The sequence below is a fragment of the Rattus norvegicus genome, chromosome 7, assembly GCF_036323735.1.
Source record: "Rattus norvegicus strain BN/NHsdMcwi chromosome 7, GRCr8, whole genome shotgun sequence".
Taxonomy (NCBI): Eukaryota; Metazoa; Chordata; class Mammalia; order Rodentia; family Muridae; genus Rattus; species Rattus norvegicus.
The window spans coordinates 126867209-126894947 of NC_086025.1; the positions used below are offsets into that span (position 1 = coordinate 126867209).

At 43.8% G+C, this 27739-nt stretch overlaps 1 long non-coding RNA gene across 4 annotated transcripts; it reads left to right on the plus strand.

Annotated features, from left to right (window-relative positions):
- Nucleotides 1–192: 192 nt before the first annotated feature.
- Nucleotides 193–27739, plus strand: LOC102553542 (uncharacterized). 4 transcript variants are annotated; one of them, XR_010053511.1, is made up of 4 exons: nt 193–1352; nt 7091–7234; nt 25087–25642; nt 26944–27739. It is a non-coding gene; the product is annotated as an uncharacterized LOC102553542 (long non-coding RNA). The 4 variants fall into 4 exon arrangements; XR_010053510.1 differs by having other exon boundaries at nt 194–1352; nt 25087–25208; XR_001839014.3 differs by lacking the exon at nt 7091–7234 and having other exon boundaries at nt 194–1352.

The following is a 27739-nucleotide window of genomic DNA, read 5'->3' on the forward strand; positions in this document are numbered from 1 at the left end:
CTAGGTCAGGAGGTTCCATATGAGGCAGGCATTGATTTTGGGCCTTTTCTAGGGGAGCCTGAAGGTGATGGCAGGTAGTTGTGAGAAGCAACAACGTCCACCTCACGGCTAAGATACAAAACAGAGGAAGAGGAGAGGGCTGGGGTCTTAAATCCCCTTAAAGAACACACCCACTGTGACCTAATATGTCTCACTAAGAGTGACGTCATAAAGCTTCCATTGCTGGACGCCAAGCCTCCGGGGACTTTGGGTCAGACATTTATCCAAACCATATCAATGTCTATGGTCCGGTGTTGTCTATTTCAGGTTGAGTCAGATGTTGACAGAGTATGAAGGCCCATCAGGGCCATAGAGCAGTAGAGTAGCCTTTGAGTCGGCCTCTTAGTGTGATTCAGGTATGGGGTATAACCAGAACATTTAGTCTGACTGCTGCACACGGCCTGTCTGATAACCCCATCCTGTCCAGCATGGTGTCTGCACGCTGAACATTCTTAGCAGATGGTGGGCTCTATGCTCATTACTCTTAATACGATTTATTACCACTGAAGGGACTCGAGGATAAAAGGAAAACCTGCCAATAGTGTCACTGGGGCAACAAGCCAGCAGAGCTATTCTTGGAAATGTGGAGCTTCGGGCATGGGACCTTTGAGCATGAAGCAGCAAATGGCAAATACAGTGCAGATTCCCCTAGGCAGCGTGGTGCTTAGGCTCATCCTTTACACACCATGATGATGTAATCCCACCAGCTCCGCTCGGACGCACTTCCTCCTGGAAGAACGTTTACCAGAGTCAGTCTATGCTAAGTCTGTCACGATCTAATTCAGATGATGTTCTGCTGCGTGCGTAACTGGAACATCCCAAGGGAAGGGTCTACGTGATTTAATTTTGTACTATAGCATCCAGCACACTTCCCGGTTTTATGATGTATGTTTGTATCAGATAGAGTAGGCTGGGTTTTTGCCGCAGTACAAAGATGTGCTTTCAGATTTTGGCAGCTTATTTTAACCAAGGGTTACTTTCTTGCCCATGTCATTTGTTCTCTGTTGGTCCTGATGTTGTTTGTCCTCTGTTGGTCGGCATAGGGAGGAGTTCACTGACTCCTCATCTGAGACCTAGGGTGTAGGGCAAGTTTTGAACGGAATGTTGAAATCCTCTTGATAGAGCCACAGTATGGAGCCCCAGGCTGCCTCTCAAAGCTCCTCAGAACAATTACTTCCACTTATACCTCATGACAAACCAAACCACGCAGTCAAGCTGACCTCCTGAGAAGAAGGGAAATACCATTCTCCCTCACGGAAGAAGAGAAAAGGTTTTTGAACAAGAATACAATCTTCTACAGTGCCCAGGTCAAGGTAAATGCAATTACCCTTAGCATTTGGTATTTAGTGCTGTGCCTCGGGCTTCTCTGCTATGACTGTTTGGTGGGGTTAGGTGAGATAGGCAAGGGCTGGGGAAAGAGTATACTCTGTGTACAGTGCTTGAGAGTCCCAGCATCTATGCTTGCCTTCCTTTGGTTTCTTATTAGGTTCATTCAAAACCATGGGAGAGGAGAGAAACCTCAGGGCTAGCCTTTTCCTTCCTTTTTGCTAAGGAATATCCCCGTGTCCCAGGCTATCAGAGTACAGGAACTGACCTATCTTAGCAGGAGCAACAGGGAATAGCACTCTGGTTAGAAACCCTGTATGCACAGCTCAGAACTCTTATGGGAATCAGTTACGCTCAGTGATCCCTGTTGTGCCAAGTTCTGGGTGATGTATGGGGCCATGGACGCTGGAAAGTGTTAAGACTCTTGTCTCCAGCGTTTTTGCTTTAGCCAGAGTCCCCTACCCTAGGCTATCCCAAAGACAACAGCATGCTTTTATAGACTACTTAGATTCTAGTTGAATAATTCCTAATACTCACGTCTTGCTTCATGGTTTTTAGAAGCCTGGAAATCTTCAACACTCTCCAAACACATCTTATAGAATTCCCAAGATTCAACCGCCAAACATGCGGTTTCAGAAGTTTCTAGAGCTTTGATCCATGTTGACACTTTAGAGCAGTGGTTCTCAACCTCCCAAATGCTGCCACCCTTTAATATAATTCCTCATGCTGTGCTGACCCCCCAACCACAAAATTAATTTGGCATATAATTCATAACTGTAATCTTTCTACTCTTATGAGTCTTAATGTAAATATCTGTGTGTTCTGATGGTCTTAGATGATCCCTGTGAAAGGGCCATGAGACCCTCCCAAAGCGGTCGAAACCCACACATTGAAAATTATTGGTTTAGACTGGCCTATGAAAAACTGAAGTATGGGGGGGTGGCTTACTAAAATTTTTGTCTAAGGTTATGTTTTAGCTAATTAAAATATCCTGCAACTCAAAGTTGAACCTCTGTGTGAACTGTAATCCTAGATAGGTGAGGATGAGAACACTGATCCCCATTCCCCACCCAGCACTGTGTTTGTGAAGACAACTCTTTAGTTTTTTTTCCAGTTTATAAGCATCCTGCTAAACAAGGCCACTCTGGTGAGCGTGCCATGCCTGTTCCACAATGGTATTCATTCTCTAAAAGTCAGATTTCTGAGTCATGTTGAGTAATTCACACAAACAAATGTTGAACCTGGACCAGCAGTGACATTGCACATTTCCTCCACAAAAGAATTTCACCAGGAGTCATAGCAGCATTGAGTGCTTGGTGTCACCTAGCTATCCCACTAGATTAGAAAGAATCCTATGGGGTGACCTTCACAAAGTCGAGATATACCCTTTATAAGCAATTTAAATAGTTTAATAACTAGTAAAAGCTGCTGATGTGAAATTTAACTAATTAATGGTTAGGGCTAAACTGCATGATGACCTTTACAGATTTCAGGAACATTCTGATACTTCTTGGGTCCCTCCTTGGATCCTCTTCCTGTTTCTCTAGGAGGTGTTGTACCACATCTTGTTGACCAGTTCCTCAATCCCCTTGGTACTGAAATGGAATTTAGACTTAGCGTCCCTCTTGTACTTTGTCTTCTGGGCAAGTGTAGGTAATAATTATCTCCAGGTTTCACTCCCTCTGCTGTAGAATAAGTCACTTGAAGACAACTTGCACATTTGTGCTTTTCTGTCCCTGAAGACCCGGTGTTATTCTAAGTCTGTACATACTCCCAGAGGTGGCACAATGAGAGGAAATAGAGTTGTATTTGAGTTAGTAGAGCTGGAGCAGCAACAAAACCAGCAAAATCTTGTCTTTTGTTAGAAAATAGAGTCACGCTGAGGATTTTAAGTACCAGAGTTAAGATGGGGGAGTATGAACTCTTCCAACTTGTATTTTTCATTGGCTCATGTATATTTTGTAGGATATGATTAATAGGTATAATAAGAATGAGTTGACAGCATATTTTGTGTTTACATGAAAGTGTGTTCTCTTAAACAAAAGAATATCGAATGTGACTTTCTTAATCTTGTATGTCCCTTTTATTTTGAGTAATACAGGGGTTACGCTTAAGACTTCTGGTAGAATGTGAGCTCTAAAGAAATTGCCATGCCGTGTTTACATTCAGATCTCATGAGTGGGCTTGGTAATGTATTATTCCGCATACCCTATTTTGCCTCCTTTATCCAGTGGGGTGTAGAGATCCTGACCATGTGGTGACCATGAGTAGACAAAACTTGAGGCCATTCCAGCTTTTGTTGAGAAAGATTAAAGGAACAGAAGTCAGCTAATGACACATAGGGACCAGACACTTGGAAGATTGTTGAGCATTTCTTGAGTGTCACTGTGATTTTTATGCCGTGCAGTATATATTATGCTTGTCTTAAATGGTTTGTATAGAGACGTGCAGTCTCTCGATTTCTGAGGTAGTGTGTCCATGCGGTACCAAGAGCAGATACACAAAAGAGCAGGTAAAGAAATGGATGCGTGTTAGTTACTTGTCATTTGCTAAGTGATACAACTTTAACTAATAATAATGAGAAGGGTAGAAATCATAACTTTTCTTATTGCGTGCTCACCTTGTTCACACAGTAAAACATGCAATCCTTTTAGCAAACTGTACAGCATATCCTGCCCATTTTAGAGAAGAATAAAGATACCTCATGATTCCAAACTGATGTTAGCTCTCAAACCTGAGACAACTGGCCAGCTAAGGTGCTCACCAACATATTAAAGCAGATTCTGGCTGCTAGGTTCTTCCAGCATCCCTTAGTCCTTTCCTATTACAGATTTCTCCTGACCCTAAATTTTCTAGCCCAGGTGTTGGGGTGGGCTTTCCTTCTGTCAGTTCCTCTGGGCCCTACATCACCCAGCCATTTTGGCTACATAGTCATTTTTGCCTTTTTTGGTCTCCTGATGTTCTGGCCTCTTGGCTCCTGTCTTTCCCCTCTTCCCCCTTCTCCTTACATGGTCTGACTCAGTCTGCTGGTCACATCCACTCTGGGAGCCCAGCAGCAGGCAGCCAGATGCTTTTACCTCTGGCTGTCGTCTCCCTTTTATCTACAATAAACCTTCCCCTCCGCCATTCCTCTATGATGACATACCAGTCACATCCTCCTTTTATTTCTGTTTTCCTTTCAACTTACTTGAGGCCAGTCCTACAGCTAGCTAGTGCTGGAGCCAAAACTCTATCTGGCCTACCCATAAACGGTTTGCGCCTTCTCTGTCAGACCTAAGTCCAGTTTGAGGGAAAAAGTCACTTTTGAAAAAAAAAAGTATGGGGCTGGGGATTTAGCTCAGTGGTAGAGCGCTTGCCTAGGAAGCGCAAGGCCCTGCGTTCGGTCCCCAGCTCCGGGGAAAAAAGAAAAAAGAAAAAAAAAGTATGCATTACTTTAGATTTGTAGACAAATTGCGAGGACATACGACCTTCTCTCCCCTCTTATCGCTATTGGTGCAGATTATTTGCTGTGATTGATAGGGCTGTACTGACCAACAGTTAGTGGGGTCTGTAGTTTATGCATGCTTCTGTAGTTGCTGCCTAAATCCTTTCTCTGCTCCAGGATCCTGTGGAGGATTCTGTCAGTCTGTCAGCCTGGTCTCCTTGGTAGTGATGGTTCTTTACACTTTTTGTACTTTTCCATGTTTGTCTTTACTACTTTTCTCTTTCTGTGAAGAGACACCATGATGAAGGAAACTTATAAAAGAAAGGCTTTAATTGAGGATTTACAGTTCCAGAAGATTAGAATTCACTGTTGGGAGAATTTTGGCCTCACCACTTTGGCTCCTAGTTGATCGCATGTGTAGCTGCCCAGGGTCTATCTATCTTTGCATCCACAATGAAAGACACACACACACACACACACACACACACACACACACACACACACACACTAGCTTATTTTTAAATGCCTTGGCTACCTCAAAGGCTGAGCATTCCTATATCTTCCCCTGCTACCCCAGGCCCAACTAGAGAAGTGGTCAGTGGCCATGTACCTGAAATCTCACACGGTTGGTTGGCTTTATCTCCTGCTGCGGTTGCCATCCATTCTTCTTTCCCGAGTCCTGGTGAAGCTCTCATTCCTCTCTGGGTCCTACCTGTGCAACTCTAAGTGTCCTGCCCTATGCACAGCCATTGGCCATTGGCATCTTTATTGACCAATCAAAAACCAATTGGGAAAAAGGACCTTCAGCATATGGACACAGAGATTTCCAGACTGAATCAATGATTAGAATTGTTCTCCAACAACCCATCGCAGTGAGCATAGCAGGAGGCAGGCAGGTGGGCACCGTGCTGTAGCAACAGCTGGGAACTTACATCCAGATCCATGAACAGGAGGGAGGGAGAGAGAGAAGGAGAGAGAGAGAGGGAGTGAGGGAGGAGGGAGAGAGAAAGAGGAAGTGAGGGAGGGAGAGAGAGAGAAAGGGAGTGAGGGAGGGAAAGAGAAAGAGGGAGGGAAAGAGGGGGAGAAAGAGAGAGCTAGAGAGAGAGAGAGAGAAGAGAGAGAGGGGGAGAGAGAGAGAGAGAGAGAGAGAGAGATCTTGAGGGGGGATGGGTGGGAATGGGGAATGGTGTGGATTTTTGAAATCTCAGAACCCACTTCTTGACATACCTCCTCCAACTAGGCTGTACCTCATAGTCCTTCCCAAATAGTCCACCAACTAGGGGGCAAGTATTTAAATATGTGAGCCCCCGTTTCCTCATTTGCTCAAGAAACTGTGTGCTATATTCTGCCCCTTCTCCTAATTTGTTTTGTTTTTCATTGCTGTGCCTCTTGCTCTCCCACTCCTAGCCCCCGACCCCACCACCCACAGTCTCGCCTCACTGCCAATCTTTACATCACACACCCGTCCTGAGTGGATTTAACCCTCTGTGACGTAGGAAAGATTGTCTTTTGTTTTATTGGTGATGAAGTTCAGGTGAGTGGGTGCAGAGAAATTTCAGTTTTACAAGCAACAGATCTAGGCCTGAAGGTAAATTCCCAGACTGTAAAGTGTGATGGCATCTTAAGTTACAGCACATCGTCCTTTTTGATGATCTATATTGTCGTCCTCAAACTTCTAATAATCTCCAAGGTTAAGAAGCATCCCCCAAAGTCCCTCAACTAGCAAGTGATGGAGCAGGTGCTTAAATCCGACTTTTTGTTTGTTTGTTTCTGTTTTTTTTGGTATTTTTTTTTGTTTTCTGTTTTGTTTTTTTGCTTTTGGCAGCCTGTCTTAGGCTTCTATTGCTGTGATAAAACAAGACGATCAAAGCAACTTGGAGAAGGAAGGGTTTGCTTCAGCTGGTATGTCTTGATTACATCTCATCCTGAAAGGAAGCCAGGGCAGGAACTTGAAGCAAGAACTGAAGCAGAGACTGCAGAAGAAGGATGCTCACCGAACGGCTTGCTCATGTCTTTCTCAGTCTGTTTTCTTAATAAACTCCAGGTCCACCTGCCTGGGGATGACATCACCGTCAATGGGCTGGGCCCTCCCTTATCAATCATTTGTCAAGACAATACCCTGATGGCTTGCTTATGGTTCCTTCTTATGGTGGCATTTTCTCAGTTAAGACTCCTTCTTCCAAGATATGTTTAGGTTTGTGACAAAAGCCAACCAGAACACAGCCCAAAGTCCACCACACCAGCATGCCTTTCTGAAGTACTGTGGCACAAAAATTAACCCCACGGGGGTTCTTGTTTCAGGTTGGTTCTGAGCAGGCGGAGACAGAGACATGAGCTCTATCACAGCCCGTAGGGAAGTGTGTTCGGGCCCTCGCTGAGAGACTACCGTAGTTCCCCCTGCCCCTGGAGCTATGATGAAGTATTTTGATAAAAGTCACTTAAGAGGTAAGGTTTTATAAAGTTCAAGCCCAGAATGGGAAAGACGTGAAGGCAGCGGGCAACTGAAGCTGCCCGCCACACTGCATTCACAGTCAAGAAGCAGAAAACAAATAAATGCAAGCTAATGCTTGGCCCCAGCTCCTTTTCCATTTATGTAGTACAAGATCTCAGTCATGGAGTGGTGCTCTCCGCAGTGGGGAGATTCCTCCACTTCAATTAATGTGATTAATATTATCCCATACAGATAGGAGGGACATGATGTGATCGTTATGATTTGTCTTAGTTAGGGTTTCCATTGGTGTGAAGAGACACCGTGACCAAGACAACTCTTTTTTTTTTTTTTTTTTTTTTTGGTTCTTTTTTTCGGAGCTGGGGACCGAACCCAGGGCCTTGCGCTTCCTAGGTAAGCGCTCTAACCACTGAGCTAAATCCCCAGCCCCCCAAGACAACTCTTATAAAGGGCGACATTTAATTGGGGCTGGCTTACAGTTACAGAGGTTCAGCCCCTTATCATCGTGGTAGGAAGCATGGGTGTGTCCCTGGCAGTCTCCAGGTGCTGGAGAAGGAACTGAGAGTTCTACATTTTGATCCAAAGGCAGCCAAGAGGAGACTGACTCCCAAAGGGGGTAGAGCTTGAGCACTAGGAGACTTCAAAGCCCATTCCCACAATGATGCACTTCCTCCAACAAGGCCACAACTTCTAATAGTAGCACTTTGCATGGGCCAAGCATATTCAAACCACCACATGATTAAACAATTTACCGGGGAGTTTGTAAGTCGAGATGAATGGAAAGGTTAAGGATGATGGCCATGAAATAAATTATCCAGGACCAGAGTGAGACCTGTCTGATGCATAGATCGTGTATGATACTTGTAATGAAAGTCTTAGGTATTGGTATACATTTTTGGGAGCCCTTGACAAGCTGAACGTGTTACTTAATTCCTTGGCTATATAGCCTTGATTGAACTTGAAGGGAACAATTCTACTCTATCCTGGGTTTTCTTAGTGTGGTAGTGGATACAGTAAAGGCAAAGTAACAATGCGAGTGACTGATGATGCTATCTTGGATGAGGTGTAGGAAATAGAGGGGGGAAATGCTCTCAAGATATTGAATGCAAAAGTGAAAATGAAAGCGCGGATCTTGTCAAGAGTGACTTGTGTGTAGCATTGTCATTTGACGAGACAAAAAACATTATAAAAACAAAACCGAACAAAACAAAACAAAACAACAAAAATACCTAAAGCACCTTTGGGTGGGGTATCAGATGGGAAGAACACAATCACAGATTCTTTAGTTGTCCCAACAGAGATGACATGATAGGACTCGGGGAGACACACGCATCATGTGTGTGCAGGCGAGGCACACTGCGATACGGTTCAACCTAGAGAGAGCGGAGAGTGAGAAGACAAGACATCTCGATGGCTGAATAATGAGTGATTTTTGAAGAAGAAAAAGAAGGAATAAGTTCAGACATAGGCATGCCAGTTCATAAAATCTAGGGGACACTTTTCAGAGAAGAGATGAATAGATTATAGAGCAGTCATGAATCAATGAGTTGGGCTACTTTTGTAGCAAATAATACTTTAAGATGGGGATTATGGAGATTGTGACTGTTCCCATAAGCCTTTGAGATGCATCATTCCTGAGCTGGACTGGCCACGGAAGAGCCACACCTCCTGATTCCTTCTACCATTTGTTAGATGTTTCTTAGGGACTCATCACAGGTCGCTGGGCAGAGAGAAGAAAGGATATTCTGTCATAATGGATCTTCTTTCTAGATCAGTCTTTCCTGTGCTCTCTACAGGGGAGGGTTAACCTAGTACAACAGACACCGGTAAAAACAAAACAAAACAAAAACAAAAACAAGAACAGAACCCCAAAAAACAGAAAAGTCTTTTTTACGTTCTATGAGCTTGTCATCAGCTTGCCACAACCAACGGTGCCCCAGCTCGTTGTTGGTCCTACTCCTTAACCCTACACATGTCTTATGCTTCACTGCAAGGCTTCTGCCCCATGCATTCCGTAATGTCACTGCGCATGACTGTGGTTACTGACCAAAAGCTAGACAGCCAACTGTCAGAATATATCAAGAAAGCTTAGGGGGGGGGGGGAACAAACCAGCTAAAGAGAAATTACTTATGTGGCAGTTAAAAGTCAAATATGTTATGATTTGATTTGGCTAAGATAATTTGGTATTGAATTATCTGGTCATCCATATTTATAGTCCATAAAATCATTTTTGTGGTGGCTAAATCTAAAAGAAATCTGTAATAAATAGACATTTTAAACAAAATCAGCTGCCTTATAATTTTTATTGGCTTCGATGTGAGGATAACATAAGTACTATTTTGTTTCAATAATAACACAGTTATTAAAGCAAAACAGGCAAACATTATTATAGTTTTCCTAATTGTATAATTGGCATTCTGTAAGCCAGTTTCCTCTCTGATGGTTAAAGAGGAACTGTCTTTTTTTTTTTTTTAGCAGTTCAGGGCTATTGCCTGTATGTTAATAAAGCCATATTTTTACAGTTAAAGTTTCATTATCCTTCAATACTCACACATTTTTATCTGCATTGTCGCTACCTATTTATGGAAGGCATGAATTTGACCCCAGAAGAAAATACACAAAAAATGTCTTATTCTTTTTTTTTTTTTTTGGTTCTTTTTTTTTTCCGGAGCTGGGGACCGAACCCAGGGCCTTGTGCTTCCTAGGTAAGCACTCTAACCACTGAGCTAAATCCCCAGCCCCAAAATGTCTTATTCTTACAGTGAATTTTCAGTAGGCATTTACTTTCATGTACAAAACAGTGGGTAAACATTCCTTGTGGGTCAGAAAGACCCTGGGAAGCACACCATGTTCTTTCTCTCATGATTGGCCACTTCTCCCTGTCTTCCTTGACTTGATTTAAAATCCTCACTTGTAGCCTCTTTCCTTGAGTTTGGAGAAATCTGTGACATTCTCAGGCCATTTGTAATCAAGGAGGTGGGATGAGTCATTTATTTAAAGTAACATTCCTGTGATTTTTTTCCTTTTTGTTAATAGTTAAGAGGGCAGGGGCGAGAGGGGTACACAATTCAACTATTAAGAGTACACATTGTTCTTGTAGTGGACCCAAGTGAGGTTGCCAATAACCATGCTGGATGGTTCAAAACCACCCTCACTCCAGTTCCCAGGGATCTAATGAGCTCTTCTGATCTTTGGAACACCTACACTTATGTGTGCACACCTACACATAGACGCACACAAATGCACATGATTAAAAATAGAAAAAAAAAATCTTCAGAAAGAAAAAGGCCGCAGCCTTCTTTCTCTTTGGAACTTGTCACTATGGCATCAGGATCCCTGTCTCTGTGACATGGAGAGATACGTTTTTAAATGTAGTTCTTGCTCTACAAAGTAATGCATCGATGGGGAATTTTCTTCGGGCCATTCCCTCTGTGCTAGCTAGCAATTCTAACGGTCTGATTGAGCTAACTTGGGTGTTATTTATGAGGGTGCTTGGAGCAGATGACAGATGAGTCGGCAGCAAAATAGTGAAGTCAGAGAGAGTGTGTGGGACGACGTGAGGGCGGCTCACCAGGGCCGGCAGCCTGGCTCTTGTCCCTCCCTCTGCCTCTGATAACTTTCTCCATGATACACTCAGGATGATCTCACACTAAGGAAAATCTGAGGGTGGGTTGAGCAGGAAAGGGGTGCATTTGACTGGCGGAGAGTGCCAAGCTGAGTCCAAAACTCATTAGCTACGATAGTTAAAAGGATGGAGGACTGGGTGGGAGGGACAGTGGCTAAGTCAGGCAACCGGTCGCTGATTCAGTCCTCTGCAAGATCATTTAAGGCAAGCAGGAAAGAAAGGACACACTTAGACTTAGTAGTTGTCTCATTTATATGGTCAACATATGTCACGCCCCTAAAACATATGCCTTCCTTTTCAAAGTTGCTCAAAGAATGTTTTTCTCTTCTAAATTTGTATCTTAATTACTCTCTGTCTCTGTCTGTCTCTGTCTCTTCTTCTCTCTCTGAGTGTGTGAGTGTGAGTGTGTGTGTGTTTGCAAAGCTTTTATGAGATCACCCAGGATCATGTGATAGCCTAAAGACCAGCTGATGTCTAAGGCTCATCTCTTGGACCAGCATGGTCTTTGCTGCTTGTATACTGTGGTGTTTGCCTTTATTCTATGATGCTTCAACATGAGAAAGTCCTTTGAGGATATAACTTCTACATATAAGCCATCACATTTTGCAGCAACAGAAACTACTCTTGAAGCAGAGTGGGAAGGGCGGGTGCTGGCAGCAGGAGATGGGAAGATGGGTGCTTAGCCTTTGCTCACAGTTGGATGGGAACTCAGGTGAGAAAACGTATATGGTGTCAAGAGGAAACATCAACAGTGAACAAATACCCTCACCGGTGTGGCCCAGGGGACTGCAAAGAGCCCACAAAGGTTCTCTATGAACACAGAAGAATGAGAAAGAATGGCCAAAAGCAGCTTCCCTTGTACCTACTGACCACAAGACTTCCCCATCCATATCTAAAGCATTTCCAGGATGAGAAGTGTTACATGAGAGGCTCGGTTTCCTTTTCTGCGAGGAAATGACACCTCTTCGGGCTACACAGATGACTTTGCATTTTCAACAAAGCAAGGAGGTAGCTCCAGCCTTCTCTCCTCCCACCTGCAAGCCTCACACTCTAAGCTGGGAGAAAGAAATTCTGAATTCGTCTCCAGGCTCCATCTCCACAGACTGTGCTCCAGCACTGGGTTTTCTACATCTCTGCTGGTGATATCCCCACACATCTGTGAGAGATGAAAGGTGTCTCTGCTTTGCCTCTCATTGAGAGATGGGGTTTGCATACGCAACCTGCTTCCTTTTCGTCAGGCAAGGCCCTGTGACTCGTCAATACACTATGACCAACTCAAGTCTTATTGCCTCTCATTGAGAGATGGGGTTTACATCCGTAACCTGCTTCCTTTTCGTCAGGCAAGGCCCTGTGACTCGTCAATACACTATGACCAACTCAAGTCTTAAAGACTTCCACTTCCTGTCTCCGGGAATGCTAGCTCTGGAGGAAACTGGCTGCCATGGAATAGGTCAGGCTATCCCAAGGCTGCCATGACTGGGAGAAAGCCAAGACACCCAGAAAGATCTTGGGAGAGGAGATGATATGTGAGAATGAGACTCAAAGAAAAACAAGGACCCAAAGAGATAAGTGAAGGGTATTGATTACATTAGTTCCTAGTCACTGTGATAGAACACCTGGCAAACACCTAAGTGAGGAAGAATACAGTTTTGTCCACGGTTTTAGAGTTGATCAATCGTCGGGTAAAGGAAGTGATGGAAGAGCCTATTACATCAGAGGCCAGGGAACAGAGACAGATGAAGATGCCTGCTTCCTGTTGCCCTTCCTTCCTTCCTTCCTTCCTTCCTTCCTTCCTTCCGGTTCACACCTTGTGGGATGGCGTCTCCCACATTCAGTGTGGGTCTCCCCCTTTCAGCTAATCCACTTTCATGACATTTTCACAGAAATACCTTGTAGTGGTTGGAATATGCATGGCCTAGGGAGTGGCACTATTAGGAGCTGTGGTCTTGATGGAGTAAGTGTGTCACTGTGGGGGGTGGGCTTTGAGACCCTCCTCCGAACTGCATGGGAGACAGTCTTCTCCCAGTGGCCTTGAGATGAAGATGTAGAACTGTCAGCTCCTCTTGCACCATGCCTGCCTGGATGTCACAATGCTCCTGTCATGATGATAATAGACTGAAGCTCTGAACCTGTAAGCCAGCCCCAATTAAATGTTGACCTTATAAGAATTGCCTTGGTCATGGTGCCTGCTCAAAGGAGTAAAACCCTAACTAAGACATACCTATTGATACGTTTCACTAAACTCCAGTGAAGCTTAATCCCATAAAGTTGGCAGAGAAGTTTAACTACCATAGAAATGGATCTTTTGGCCTCAGCTGTTTCAACTAACACCGTGTGGACTACCTACTTGACCCTGTCCTGAGCTCAGGATCAACATGGTCAAGAGTAAAATCAAACAATTGTTTTTAGACAATACGAGAATCAGTGCAGCACAGCAGAGAAATGAATACATGAGATCAGGTCTCTTGAGACCTGGATCACGTAGCTTCCCTTACGGCAGAAGCTGTCCTGTTTGGAGGGGAGGCAGTGTTCATCTTTAATTTTTAAAGCAGCGGTTCTCAACCTATGGGTTGACACTACCTTGGGGGTAGCCTATCAGATATCCTGCCGAGCAAATATTTATATTACACTTCATAACAGTAATAAAATTACAGTTATGAAGTAGCAATGAAAATAATTTTACGGTCGGGGGTCAACACAACACGAGGTATTGAATATGTCTTAAAGGATTGAAGCATTGGGGAGGCCGAGAACCACTAGTCTAATGCCTCATGTTTAAAGCAACCAAAATAGCTTTAATTGCATGTCTCCTATGGTGGGTGCTTTAAATACGTTTTCTCACTATTTTTTTTCCAAAATGAATTTATACAGGAGCCATTCTTGTTATTTTGTTAAGAATGATGAGATTTAGAATTGTCTCTGATGAGTAGAAGTGGTGAGCTGGGGACTGGGTAGAACCCAGGCCTGTTGGGCTGTTGGCCCAGCAGTGCCTGGGGAACATTCTAGACTTGGTCTTCCAAGACTGTGACAGACTGCTTATGAGTCTTGCTCCCCGGGCCCACTGCCAAAGCATAGTTTCTGTTCACTGTGGTGTCCTCCACTGTCTGGTAATGTCTGTCCTAGGTAAATCAATTTTTATTGAAATCCCTTATGGGACATTTTCTGAAAAACAAAAACAAAGACAAAAGTCCCGTTCATGGAGAGTTGCTCTCCATTGATGAGCTACTTAGCCTTAGAAACCCTCTGAAATCCAGGTTTTGCAATCCCTACTTCCTCTGTCCTGAGAGTGTTGACCATGGCAACCATTGGATAATTTGGCCAAAGCCTGGCCTGACTGCCCAGGGTCACACACAGGTGATGTATCACCAGGCTAACGGACTACTGCTCTGATCTGCAGTTCCGTGGAGACAGCACCTTCCTAATAAAAGAGCTGTGCGTATGCACAGTAAACTCCTTCACCTCTGCAGAGGGCATCCTTCCTGCTTTTGCTGCTGAAGCCCGAGAATGAAGCATGCAGGGCCAGCCCTGACTTAAAAGCAAGCAGACGATAAGCCCCTTAGATAATGCAGCTGACTAGGTAGAGATAAGATGTGTCAGAGGCAGATTTTCCAATCTCCTGGTGTTTTCAGCCATATTGATTGTGGACAAGAATTTTCTTCAGATTCCCCCCAGTCCTGCTGTTCCTGACATTGTAATGACTCTTTTTGACACTATTAACCAGGCTCCATCACTCCATTAACATTTGCCTACAAGATTCAGTAAAACACAAGAGCATGTATGTGAGCACATGCGCAAACACACACACACACACACACACACACACACACACACACACACACACACACACACACAAAGAAGACAGTGCAGTCTGTCTGACCTCTTACAAAGCAGAGCTCGAAGAAGGATTTCTAAGTTGGACAAAGCAAAGGAAAAAAATGCCAGGGTAGATTTCAGGCCTACAGATGGTCTGGGATAATCACCAAGCACACCCTTCTCACCAGAAGGTTTCCATGGAACAACAGCCGAAAAGAGGAGACAATGGAGGTGCAACAGGCTGCTGGGGAGTCAAGGTACGGATGCCATCTCAACATGCAGTTAGAGACACTTGACTCACATGAAGAAGACATAGGATCCCCCTGAACTGGACTTAGAGACTGTTGTGTGTCACCAGATGTGATTGCTGGGAACTGATCTTGAGGGATTCTCCCCAAGAATGGCATAGCTGCCTTAAGCCACTGAGCCATCACTCCAACCCTGACGGATAGATTTTGAATCATCTTTCTCTATTGTTCTCTGAGAGGCCGTGGTTTGACTTTACAAAAAAAATCTGTTTGGGTCAAGTGGGTCAAGGTTGTGGGCTTTTTGATGTGGAGAAAGCCTTTGCTGGCCCTCTGAGGGTCTGCACTCGCCAGAGTGACTTGCTGGCATTGTCCCTGGGCTGAGAAATGTTCTGAAGCCGAAGGGGAAAATGTGGCCCATCCACTGCTCGTGTTACATCTCATTCTGTGCATGTCTGTCCTGTTCCTCGGAACGTTCAGCAGAATTAGGTCAGTTATGGTTTCAGTTAGCGGTGCAGCCTTTATGTTGTACACAAATCATATGATGTTTTTAATTATCCCTGCCTTTTAACATCGATCTGAAACCAAATCCTTAACTATGCATGGCTTAGAGGTGTCTCTCTCCCCCCCTCCTGTTTGTTTTGACTTCTTTCTGGGATAAGAAATGAAACTTAATCCTGCAATGGTGAGACACAATTGTACTTTTCGGCCTTTCATAAGTAGTCTGAAAGTCCCGAGTGAAGAGGGAAGATGTGGATAATTACTAGCTATCCAGTTGTAAATGGAAATTCTCAGGGTAATTAATCTGGGGATCCACTGCTTTTTGGTTGAGAGTTAGAGTGATGCTTATCTTTGAACTTCAGAAATACACAGAGGAGCCCTTAGAAAGCTTGGTGCTCTGCCTTAGGCCAAGAGCTGTAGATTTTAGAAGGGACTTCCTGGGCCCCCTGCATGGCTGGCAGCAGGTCGAGGACCTGGGAACTGTATCTGTTGAAGGATGACCCAGGCAAGCTCTTGCTTCTTTTGCTTCTTTTTGAACGAGGGCTATGGAGAATGGCGTCATGGAAGCAGCTTTTAAAAACCCATCTTTGCTGAATTTTAAAGCACGGACGCTCCTCCTCAGTCTCTGTTTCCACATTCTAGGCCAACCTAACAGTTCAGGAGAAGGCTGTCCAGTGTTCAGCTCAGGGGACAGACAGGAGACTTTCGGCCCCACCCTCTGTGGTCTGTAGATGGGACTTGTCTTTTGTTTTCATTAAGGGTATCGGTATGAAAGGTTCTTGGAAGTCTCAAGGCTGAGAAGAGCCTCATGGAAAGGAAATGGCCAATTTTTCTTGGAACTTACTAATTTTTTCTTTTCTTCACCGACTTGTTTCTTGAACATTTATTAGGTGTTAGGGCTATTGTAAACTGTGGAGCACAGGCAAGAAAAAATTATGGAACTTACTTCTTGTCCTCAAAGAGCCTATAATCTGGTTCAGGAGGTAGGTGCAGGCACAACTTATTACTACATAGACTAGTAGATATTACACATATGTAATAATACATATAATAGTGTATATATGTGTATATATATGCATTGAATTGTCTCCAACAATCTAAGTAAGCCTGTGAACGTAAACATGTTTAGAAATAAGATTTTTACAAAAGTAATTAAGGTAAATATCTCTTTGATGAACTCACCCTCGATTCTGGGTAGCCCTAAACCACCAGTTGAATCCTTTTAGAAGAGGAAGAAGGGAAATTTGAGACACAGAGGCACAGAGAAAGAAGGCATGTGAGAGTGGGGGGTCAGAGATTGTAGCTATACCCCAAACCAAAGCATATTAACGTGATTAGTATTATTTATCAGTATTCATTGGTTTGGGGAATAGAATAACAATAAAAGCTAGGATTGACCAAGTTCAGTTGCAGGCACACGGAAGCCTAGCACTGAGCAGTCTAAGGCAGGAAGACTTCAAGATAGATGCCAGCTCAGGCTGCACAGTGAGGCTGTTTCAAACTGGGAAGAAGGCAAATCATACAAAGAATCTGGAAACCAGCAAAGAAAAAGCCCAGGGTCTCCAGAAAAATGCCCAGCTTACTGGCCCCTTGATTTTTAACAATTGCCATTTCTGTCTGTGAACACACAAGGTTCTGTTGTTTCAAGCCAACTAGGTTGTTAAGTGTCTGTGCAGAAAGTTCTGCATAGGATAGAGCCAAAAGCAGCTTGTCTGGAGGAGGCTTGGGTGGTATTGGAGAAGGAACTCTTGAAGGAGAATCTTAATGAGCAATGCAGCTGCAGTAGCTTGGAAGGGCATGGCAGGTAAAACAGAAGAGCAAATCTACAGTTGAGAAAACTCCTGCTGAAGCAGGAAACAAGGAGGCAGTCCACTGTCAGCAAGCTCCCCAGAACCTCACTTGTGCGTGGATATGTTCTCTTTTGGGGTAACAGGGGCAAGTCTATAGTGAATTGTGTAGACCTGTGAACTCCGAATCAATCTCTGTTTCACACCAGGGAGCAAAGAGGTTGAGAGCCACTGCTTGGGCAATAGGATTCCAGCAAAAATGTCAACATTGAGGGGCAAAAAGGAGAAGTGTTTGGATTTTCAAGGTAATTTTTGCGAACAAAAAATTGTGGTTGCCTCTGTGAGTGTTACGGCACTGTGGGCAGAATCAGCAGCAGTTGTGAATAGAGATGTTAGTCTCCAGATCTAGGGACCACAGTAAATCCTGTAGCTCTGAGGATGGAAAAATGAGGAGTGTTGAAGAAACATCTTTGAGAGAGACCACGGCACCAAGGATGCAGTCTTTTGGGCTTGGAGTGGTAGACAGATGAGATTGACTTAGATGAGCAGTTCTCAACCTGTGTGGATCTCAACCCCTGTGTGTCAAATGACCTTTTCCCGGGGATCACCTAAGACCATTGGAAAGCACAAACATTTACATTACGATTCATAACTATAGCAAAATTACAGTTAGAAATCTGTGGAGCTGAGTCCTGACTTTGGCTTTCAACATACTCAGTTTGATTGACTGTAGGAGATCCAGGAAGAGGTGCTTGGCTTCTCAGAGAAGACAAGAGTCTTAGGAATTATTGCCCGCTACAGATGTGGTAGTGTTGCAAGACATTGTGTAACTCAGGAGAACTGTCCAGGCTGTGTAAAATTGGCCAAGAACAAAGTTTTGCAGGAATGCTCCATTATGGGATTAAGGAGAGCAGAGTCAGTGAAGCTGGAGAGACTGACTGTGTGGGAGGGGAGTGGAAAATGAGGGCTGTCCCGAAAACTAAGAAAGAGCCTGCTAATTCCTGTGGCTGCTATAATAAATCACCATAAACTTGGAGGCTTAAAATAGCACAAATGTCTTCTCTCAAAGCACTGGATGTACAAATCCTACATTAAGCTTTCAGTAGAACAACATTACCTTCTAGAGCTCAGGGAGAACCCTTCCATGTCTGACCCAGCTTCTGATGGCTCTGTGGTTCCCTGGCTCATGGCAATGCTCTCTCAGCTCTCTTCCCCCTTCTTTGCATGCCCTTCCCTTTGTATCTTGGATGTAAGACCTCTCAGACCCAGGTCAAGAAAGACATATGTTTTCCTTTTTTTTTTTTTTTTTTTTTTTTGAGCTGAGGACCGAACCCAGGGCCTTGCGCTTGCTAGGCAAGCGCTCTACCACTGAGCTAAATCCCCAACCCCGACATACGTTTTCCTTACAAGGATAGTAGTCACTAGGCCCAGGAACTGCACTAAATCTAAGATGGCTTCACTCTGAACTTAGTAGTTACATCTGCAAAAGTTCTAACATTTCCAAGTGCTGGAGGTGAGGATTTGGACACATCCCTTTGTGGGATACAGTTCCTGTCACTATAGTAGGTCATATACAAGAGAAATGGCTGAATGTTAAACTGGGTTTGTCAATCAAAATAGAAATTATAGATGACTGATCAGGAAATTTTCAGACAGTGGTTGATGGAGACTGAGAAATCAGACAACACCTGGAAAATTATTATTTTTCAATCTATCTATCTATCTATCTATCTATCTATCTATCTATCTATCTATCTATCTATCTATCTATCCAGCTATCTATCTATCTATCCAGCTATCTATCTATCTATCCAGCTATCTATCTATCTATCCAGCTATCTATCTATCTATCTATCTATCTATCTATCTATCTATCTATCTATCCATCCATCCATCTATCTATCCATCCATCTATCTATCTATCCATCCAGCTATCTATCTATCTATCTATCTATCTATCTATCTATCTATCTATCTATCTATCTATCTATCTATCCAGCTATCTATCTATCTATCTATCTATCTATCTATCTATCTATCCAGCTATCTATCTATCTATCTATCTATCTATCTATCTATCTATCTATCTATCTATCTATCTATCTATGGCTCATAACTTGGGAGGCTTGAAGGAATGAGTGTAGCTTAGAGTTCCAGAGGAGGTGACTCCATAGCACTGGGCTTTAGGTTAACTCTGTCTACAAAGGACCTAGCCAAGATAAGGAAGGTTAATTTGTATTTGTTGATACAGTTGCAGTTTGGCTTGAAAGATTTCCAGTTTTCAGAATTCTGGTCCTGTGGTGTGTGTGTGTGTGTGTGTGTGTGTGTGTGTGTGTGTGTGTGTGTGTATGCTTAGTTCAAAATATATAAAAAGAACAAAACTCATTCAAGATCCCCTAACTTCTGAATGACGAGGCAGAGGCCTACAGCAGTCACTGGTTACAATGTTGCTCTGAATATAGGGAGTAACCACCTTTGCCTGAGTTTGGGAAGTTTGCTGCCATTGGGATTTTTATGAGGCAACTGAGAATTCACTGGGGAAACCGGTTGCAACAATTAGGAATAGAGTTGTTACTTAAAATGAACAAGATTTGAGGCCTGGAAAAAATTTGTTGCAAGTCATGGACAGCACATGGCCACCTATAAACCAAGGCTTGTAGAGGTACAGAGGACAGAATTGGTGTCTTTGCCACTGTTCTACTGCTGCAGAGAGATGCCCTGACCGTGGCAACTCTTATAAAGGAATAATTGGGGACTTGTTTATAATTTCAGAGGTTCAATCCATTATCATCATGATGGGAAGCATGGTGGCACACAGGCAGAGATGGTGTTAAAGAATTAGCTGAGATCGAAAGCTCACCTCCAGTGACTCCCCTATTATCCTTCTAATCCTTTCAAAGAGTTCGACTTACTGGTGACTAATTATTCAAATATAGGAGCCTACAGTGGTATCCTAATTCAAGCAACCACCAATGGGAATATAGATTTAGGGAGTAAGAACAACCTCTCCTTTCTTCCAAACCTCCAATTTACTGGCTTAGTGAGACGACACTGGATCTTGAGTGTGTCATCCATGGTTGCTATTCTCCAGGACACAGGAAACGGAAGCCACCAGAAGCCTCCAGTATGTGTTTGGTTTTGGATTGAGCGCTTTAAATTTGTCATTTCCTTTAAGCTTTAGAACCATCTCTCTGTTTCTGTCCCTCTGTTCCTCTATCCCTCTGTCCCTCCCTCTCTTTTTTCCCTCCTTTGAGATTGAACCTAGAGTTTTGAATATGGAAGTAAGTATTTGCTACTGAGTTGCACCTCTAGCTCCCTTGTAACTTTTGTTCTGAGACAGTCTTACTAAGTTGCCTACACCATCCTTGAACTCTCTTTGTAGCACAATGCCTTGTCTGTGTAGGAGGAGTTTCAGGCAAGTGTTACCAGGCCCAGTTTTCTGGATCCTCTTCACATAGCATTTAGAAGCAAGGAGCCCTAGGCTGGGAGAAGTCAAATGATTTCATTTGTTTAATCATTTGGAAATCAGACCTGTATTGATTGCTGTCTGAGTCCAGTCTCCTCTGGATCTTGCGAATATAGGATTAGAAACACCAGTTTTGCCTTTCAAGGAGGATATAGTCTAGAGCTCTGGCTCTCAACCTTCCTAATGCTGTGACCCTTTAATACAGTTCGTGTTGTGGTGGCCCCCACCATAAAATAATTTTGTTGCAACTTCATAATTATAATTTTGGTACTGTTATGAATTATAATGTAAATATGTAATGTAAATGTGTAGAATATCTGACATGTGATCCCAAAGGGGTCGTGACCCACATCTCGAGAGCATACCAAGTCTACTGCTGTTAATTTAACATCCTCGGCAGAATTCATTCAAATCTGTTGTGCGCTAGAATATTTCAGGAGCTGGTCATGAATTAATCAATGGAACAGATAGAAAATGGAGCACACATTAAATTTAGGGAGAGTAAGAAATTTAGAACCAAACGTATTTGTGTTCTTCTGGATAAGAGGTGTTTGGGAGGTTTAAAATAGCTGTTGCCTGGGCCTCCAGCACTTCCTGTAACTTATCACCAGGGCTAGAATCGTTGACCTATAATTCAGACAGTGCTCTGAGTTCCATTTCCATATTGCCCCACTTAATTCCTGATGTAGACTATTTACAGTTTTCTTACAAACAGGAAGATGGCTTAGAAGCCCCATAACCTCCTCTGATCCGTGCATCTGGCCTGTGGGGAGTCACAGAGCCTCGGTTTCCGGAAGCTACTGCATCTCTCTCATTTCCTTTTCTTTCCACTTCCACAGTTGCTATTTCTGAGCCTGCTAATTCTCCTATCTTCCTACCACTCTCCCTCTCCCTACCCTCTTCTTTATATAGGAACCTACTATTTATACCACAGATGATACGCCCAAGGCAACCATCAGATACGTCAGCAAATAATTCCACTTGCCGTTATTCCAACATGGTAACAGTTGTGATACACCTTGTCACATGCTCCCCGGACTCCATCCCTTTCCACCTGGGGAGGAGTCTCCTCCTCTCTGCTCCCCCTTCATGGGCAGCTTCTCAGAAGAGGGGAATCAGCCTGCGAACGGCCTTGCACCTGATGACACTCTCAAACAGTATACTTGTGAGCTGTGGTGGCTTTCTGGGGATCCCGTTGTGCTGGAATTTCCTATGCTTGCTGCCCACGGGCTACACCCGTGAAGTAATCCCCCGTTGAAGCCCTACTGACGGCCCACTGTCAAAACCCAAACTAAAGAACAACAAAATCTAACCTGACTCAAGTCGCCTTTATTTATTTTCTCCAAATGTCTGTAGCTGCCTTCTTCCAAATTGTCTTGATTGGTTTTTGTGGACTGGACATACACCAGAGTTACCTTGAAAAACGGAACATTGATTCTCTCATATTAGCTTATGGGTATGTCTGTGGGGTAGTTTCTTGATGTAGGGTGTGTGGGAGAGTCCAGAGTCCAGGGACCGTGCCCCTCCTAGGCCAGTGGGCTTAGGCTGTAGAAGGTAGTATGCTGAATACGAGCAATTCACATGGTCTTGAGCTATAAACATTGCGCCACAAATGGGCCCATGGAAATGTACCAACCAAATTTGAACCACTCAGACCGAGTCCTAGAATAACAGCTGCTGATTTACTGGCTAGGAAGCAGGTGTGGACCACCTGGGGTACCCGTTCCCAGAGCTGCCTGCCAGCACTGGCGACAGCTCTTTCCCGAGGAGTCCAAGAATGCCACAGAGAAGTTACAAGCTCAAGGTAGAGTTGTTGGGTCCCTTAACTATTCACAGACAGTTGGTACCAGAGAGGGAAGATAAACAATCGTCTAACCAAAGCATTTGGTTTGTACCTCACACCCTGGACCTTCAGAACACTGCCATTATACTTTTGTGCTTCCTGGCTATGAAAATCTCTGATGGTAGAGGAAAAAAAAAAAAAATCGCCTACGTGACCGCGCATGCGTGGTAGGAGAGCATTTGCATTGTGCGCATAAGAAGGAACCCATAACAGTAACTGTGTGTTTGTTCTCTCGGGAGGGCTGCTGCACAGTGAGAAACATGGAGGGAGCGCCTCGATCAGGGAGGTCCGAGTTTTATTACCTGAGAAGGGCAGAAGGCCTGCCAGAGGGGAAATGGGCTCCACCCTACCTGCTCCAATGAAAGCTACAAAATCAGAGGACACGTGGGGAAATAATTAGGAAATCTTTGCCCATGTAAAACAGCTTGAGTGTTCTGCTGTCTTTCATGAGGGGGCCTCCACTCTCTCAGTTCTGAGAGACCAGCAACATCAAGTTTGCACTGCTGGGAAAGGCATTAGATGCAACCTTGTAAAACTCTTAAGGAATTGGCTCAAATTTGCTTATACTCAGATCTCTTAGGGGAAAAAAATACTTTTTTTAAAACCGCTGCATGCAGTTCCGATGCATCTAAGAGTTTCGGTTAATTTTATGGTTTACTAAAATAAGGTTTTATTCTGTAGCTGAATACAAGCCAGGAGAAGTGTGGGAGAAAGCAGCGAGCTGGCTCACTGTGCTGCAGTGAGCCCGAGGTGGAGGGTAGAAGAAAGCTCGCCCGCCTTTGAGGGTTTCATCTTGATTTAAAGTGCATCTGGCTCTACGATGGGTGCATAGACTCTGAGAAACGGTGTGTGCAGCCCTGATAACATTTGTGGCACGCTGGGAAAATCTGTATTATTTGGTTTAAGAGTTTTTTTTTCCCTCTGCAGCAAAATTCTATGAATTTTGTATTTGTGAATGCAATGTTTGGTACCACTGCAGCAACAATTATATGGATTCAAATGGAATCCCATTACAACTGCTCTTTGGAGACGCACCGCTCTCTGAAAAGGGAGTGAACCAAGCAAGCCTGAGCTATTCTTAGTCTAGCCCTGGCTCTTATACTCGGACTGTGTGGGACCAGGTATGAGAAACATTATTGCAATTAAGGGTAGAAATCTGGGGAGATATTCTAAGACTCTTCTCTACATAAAAGGCTGTGGAATGATCTAGAAAAAGAGGGAACAGATTCCCCCTGCACAACCAGCTGCAGAGGACTAGGACCTAACATTTTAAATTAACCGACTCTATTTTTTTTTCCAACAATTCGGGGTTCACAAAAAAAATAAACCAAATCACAATAGAGATTCCTCCATCTCCCATCCTGCCCTCCACATACTCCGTCACCACTATTATCACACCCATCGCCAGTTGTGTGTAGCAGTGCACAGGTAAGGGAAAAGCAGTATCCTGGTGGTGAAACCTATATGATCTTGAGTTCAAGGTCAACCTGGGCTACCTTGTGTCCCTAAGGGAGCAAATGTGTGGATTCACATGGCTAGAATGGAGTTCAATGGTAGGCTGCCTCTCCAACGTAGAGGGGGTGCCGAGGTTTGTCAGAGCAACGCAGACAAAGGCGCACCCCGACGCTATCAATGTCAAGGGCTTCAAGTCACATAAATCTAGGTTCTTTGGTTTTAGGTGGGAAAAAAATTTCCGGGTAAGTCAGTCTGGAGCAGAGTTAGAGATCTTTGCTATTGTTTTTGTTTTTTTTGTTTGTTTGTTTTGTTTTAAATAGAAAGACGAGCCCTTAGAGAAAGAGGAAACTACATCCGAGAACATGGGATGGGCTTCTCAAAGCAATCGAGGCCTATTAAAACACCTTTTAAACCTAGACTTTAAACACAGGAATTGTTGAGGGACACGTGGAGAAGAGCTGGGACCTACCCAAGCACACATGTGTGTTTCTCAGGAAGAGTCACAAGTAAGTGCCTTAGCAGTAGAGATAGATCCTATCTTGGTGGCTCTGACGTTACAACCCAGAGATTGCTAAGAAGCTTTTTCCTTTATTTTTGATAAAGGAGATTATGGGATGGCTCTGGAGATGCCTCAGAAGGGATAACAACCTGATAAGGTAAAACCAGGAGCCTCTGGGATTGCCCAAGGGGCTTAAGACATGCCCTTTACTGGAAATGGGGCTGCTGTTGTTGAGATGCCTTGAAAATTTCAGGCTCTCAGCTGGGAAAGGAGAAAGGTCTTAAACAGCCATTGCCTGACTTGCTTCAACTATACTGATAGGATTTGAGTTTTCCACTCCTCTTACGCCCTCTCATTTTCAAGGTGCTTCTGTCCTGCCTCCGTCTTGATCTCTAGGAAAATGTTAAAGAAAGGGGAGAGGAGACCAACCTGCCATAGAGTTCTAAATTAAGATATTGAACATCTTGTGTGTTGGGAGAAATGCATACATATGTAATGAATGACCTTGCATTTATGGTGCTTGTCCCTCCAGGAGTGTCTGTGCTTTGTATAGCTCAACTCCATTTCCTCCTGGCCACTGAGCTCTCTTGCCTTCTTCTCGAATGTCTTCCAGGTGGAACTGCATAGGATGCATCCTTCTGATGGCTTCTTTCGCTTGGCAACGTGTTCAGTTTCCCCTGTGTCTTCTCCTAGATCGAACATTCATTTTGCTTGCTGAGTAACACCTGGGTGCAGGTACTGAATTCCAGGTCAAGGGTTCTGCTGAAGTGGAATTAAAATAAAATGTGGCTTACACAGTGTGCTGCAGGAGATGGACTAAACACACCACGGTCCTCACAAGTGAAAGTTTAGTGAATGACCTGCCACACGGTCTCTCATGAAATATCTGGGTAGAGTTTTCTCTTATAGGGTACCTTTTTTTTCCATTTTGGGGAGTTTCCCCATTGTCACAGAAAATCCCATTCGAGGGGTTTCGCTAAATGTTGGACTCTATTAGTGAAGAGAGATCTTCCTGTTGAAACACAGGACTGGATTTTTGAGTGGAGCAAGAGTGTCCCCTTCACAGAACATGTTCACGAATCAAAGCCCTGTAGGAGGAACTGGCATTTCTTGCTATCGCATCGACTCCAGTGGCTGAGTCTTTGGCCTGAAAGGATCCCTCCATGCTAGTAAGTTTTAACTTGTTTTGTCTTGGTGAACTTACATAAAAACTCCCATGTCTCCCTCAGCCTTAAGACTGAGAGAGGAAAGACGTTTCAGAAAGTCAAAGCAGGAAAGAAGCCATCCTTAAAGCCGGTGAAGGAAATGCTGGGAGCATTTAAAGAATTTATTACACAGTCACGGCCTGTAATAAAGGAGATCAGGAGCTGACTGATGCCATGCCTATCCTGTTTGGTTTAGGAACAGCACCTTTAAATGTTCCCAGAGCAATGCTGACTGCCACAGGGAGTCAGGTGAGCTGGGCTGTTCCTTAGTGATGTGTTGTTAGCATTCAGTAGTGGAGTTAGAGCTGTTGATTCAGTGCAGTAAACATTGGACTCATCTCAACAGAGCCTTTAGAGATGAGCCATAGAGAGCCACGGACTGATCGATAATATCTCGACACCAGTGAATTCCAAATTTCTCAAATTACCTGCCGTCTTTATAATGTTAGAGTGGGCACAATCTTGTCCTGCAGCAGGAACTCTAGTAGGGACATCGTTTTGGGCTGTGTACCTAGATGCTATCTTTCGCAGTGTCATCCATCCATGGGTTAAAGAGTTGAAGAGGGTTGTTGGCATATGTGTGGTATTTGTGCATATTTGTGTGTGCGCTTGTGCGTGTGAAGCTAACTGTGGGAATTACAGTTGGTCACCATGTCTCCCTGCTTTGACATTGGTTCTGGGGCTCTAACGTCGGTCAGGTCCTCATGCTTGTGTGGCAAGCACTTTATCAGTTGAACCACCATCTCCTCAGATCCTGAATGTTTTGTTTTAAAGTGATTTCTATTAGGCACCGTAGCCAAGGCATGTGGACATTCCTAGAATAGATCCTCCAAAAATATTATCTTTATTCACATGTTTGGATCCAGGGGTGATTGGTCAGTCATATTAAATTAAGTTCGTATGTTAGGCGCTCAGTTAGGCAATGAGGCTATGTCAATAAAAAGACTCAGTCTCCACACTTGAGGTATAGATAGTTGAGTATTATAGACAGTCACATAAATATGTCCTGATAGGATTGCCCAAGACAGTCAACATAAATGAATACTTCAATTTCTCCGTAGTAGACTCTGTGAGGACATTTACACTGCAGGCACTGGGACAGGGTTAAGTGACTGAACCAGTACAGTGCCTTGGTTGTCCTTATAATTTGCAGAGATTTTTAAGCATCAAAGAAGCTGATTCGGTGAAGAGCAAGACAGGGTTAATCTGCTCTAATAATATTTAAGAAATCTAATAATATTTAATAATGTTCTGGTCACTTCCAGAATGAAGAAGACCTGATAGAGGAGAGCAAAGAAGAGAAGTGGGAAATGGAGAGAATTCAAAGAGCCAGTTCAGAGACTGCCGAGAGGAGAGATCCAGCTGACTCTGGTTTTCTGTTGTTGAGAAATAGTCACTGTCCCACAGAAGCTGCCACAGGTGTAACAATGTGGAGAGAACTCTGTGTGTGTGTTAATGTATGTATTTATGTGCATGGGTGTGATGTGTGTTTGTGTTGTGTGTATATGTGTGTGATGTATGTGTTTGTGATATGTGTGTGTGTGATGTGTGTGTTTGTGTGATGTGTGTGTTAATGTGTGTTTATGTGTAAGTGTGTGATGTGTGTGTGATGTGTGTGGTGTGTGTAGGTGTGTGTGATCTGTGTGTTTGTGTGATGTGTGTGTTAATGTGTGTTTATGTGTATGTGTGTGATGTGTGTGGTGTGTGTAGGTGTGTGTGATGTGTGTGTGTGTGTGTGTGTGTGCATGTGTGAATGTTGTGGAGGTAGTTTTGACTGTCTAAGGACAAAGGATTCAAGGTTGGGCATCCTCATATGGACTGGTCAGCATGGAGAGGTCTCACAGATAACTGGCTGAATATCTAGACCCGAAGGTCAGGCTCTTGTACTCCATAGGGGCTCCACGATCTAGGTATTTTGTTCTTTAAAAACAGTGCAAGTTCTCAGAAGTTCAGTACAACGGGGTTTTACTTTCTGAGAAATCTGTTCTCCTAGATACTTTTAAGTTTTCATTTTACTTTTTAAGTTTTAGGGATGAAATAAAAGTCTGTTTCCAGTTTCGT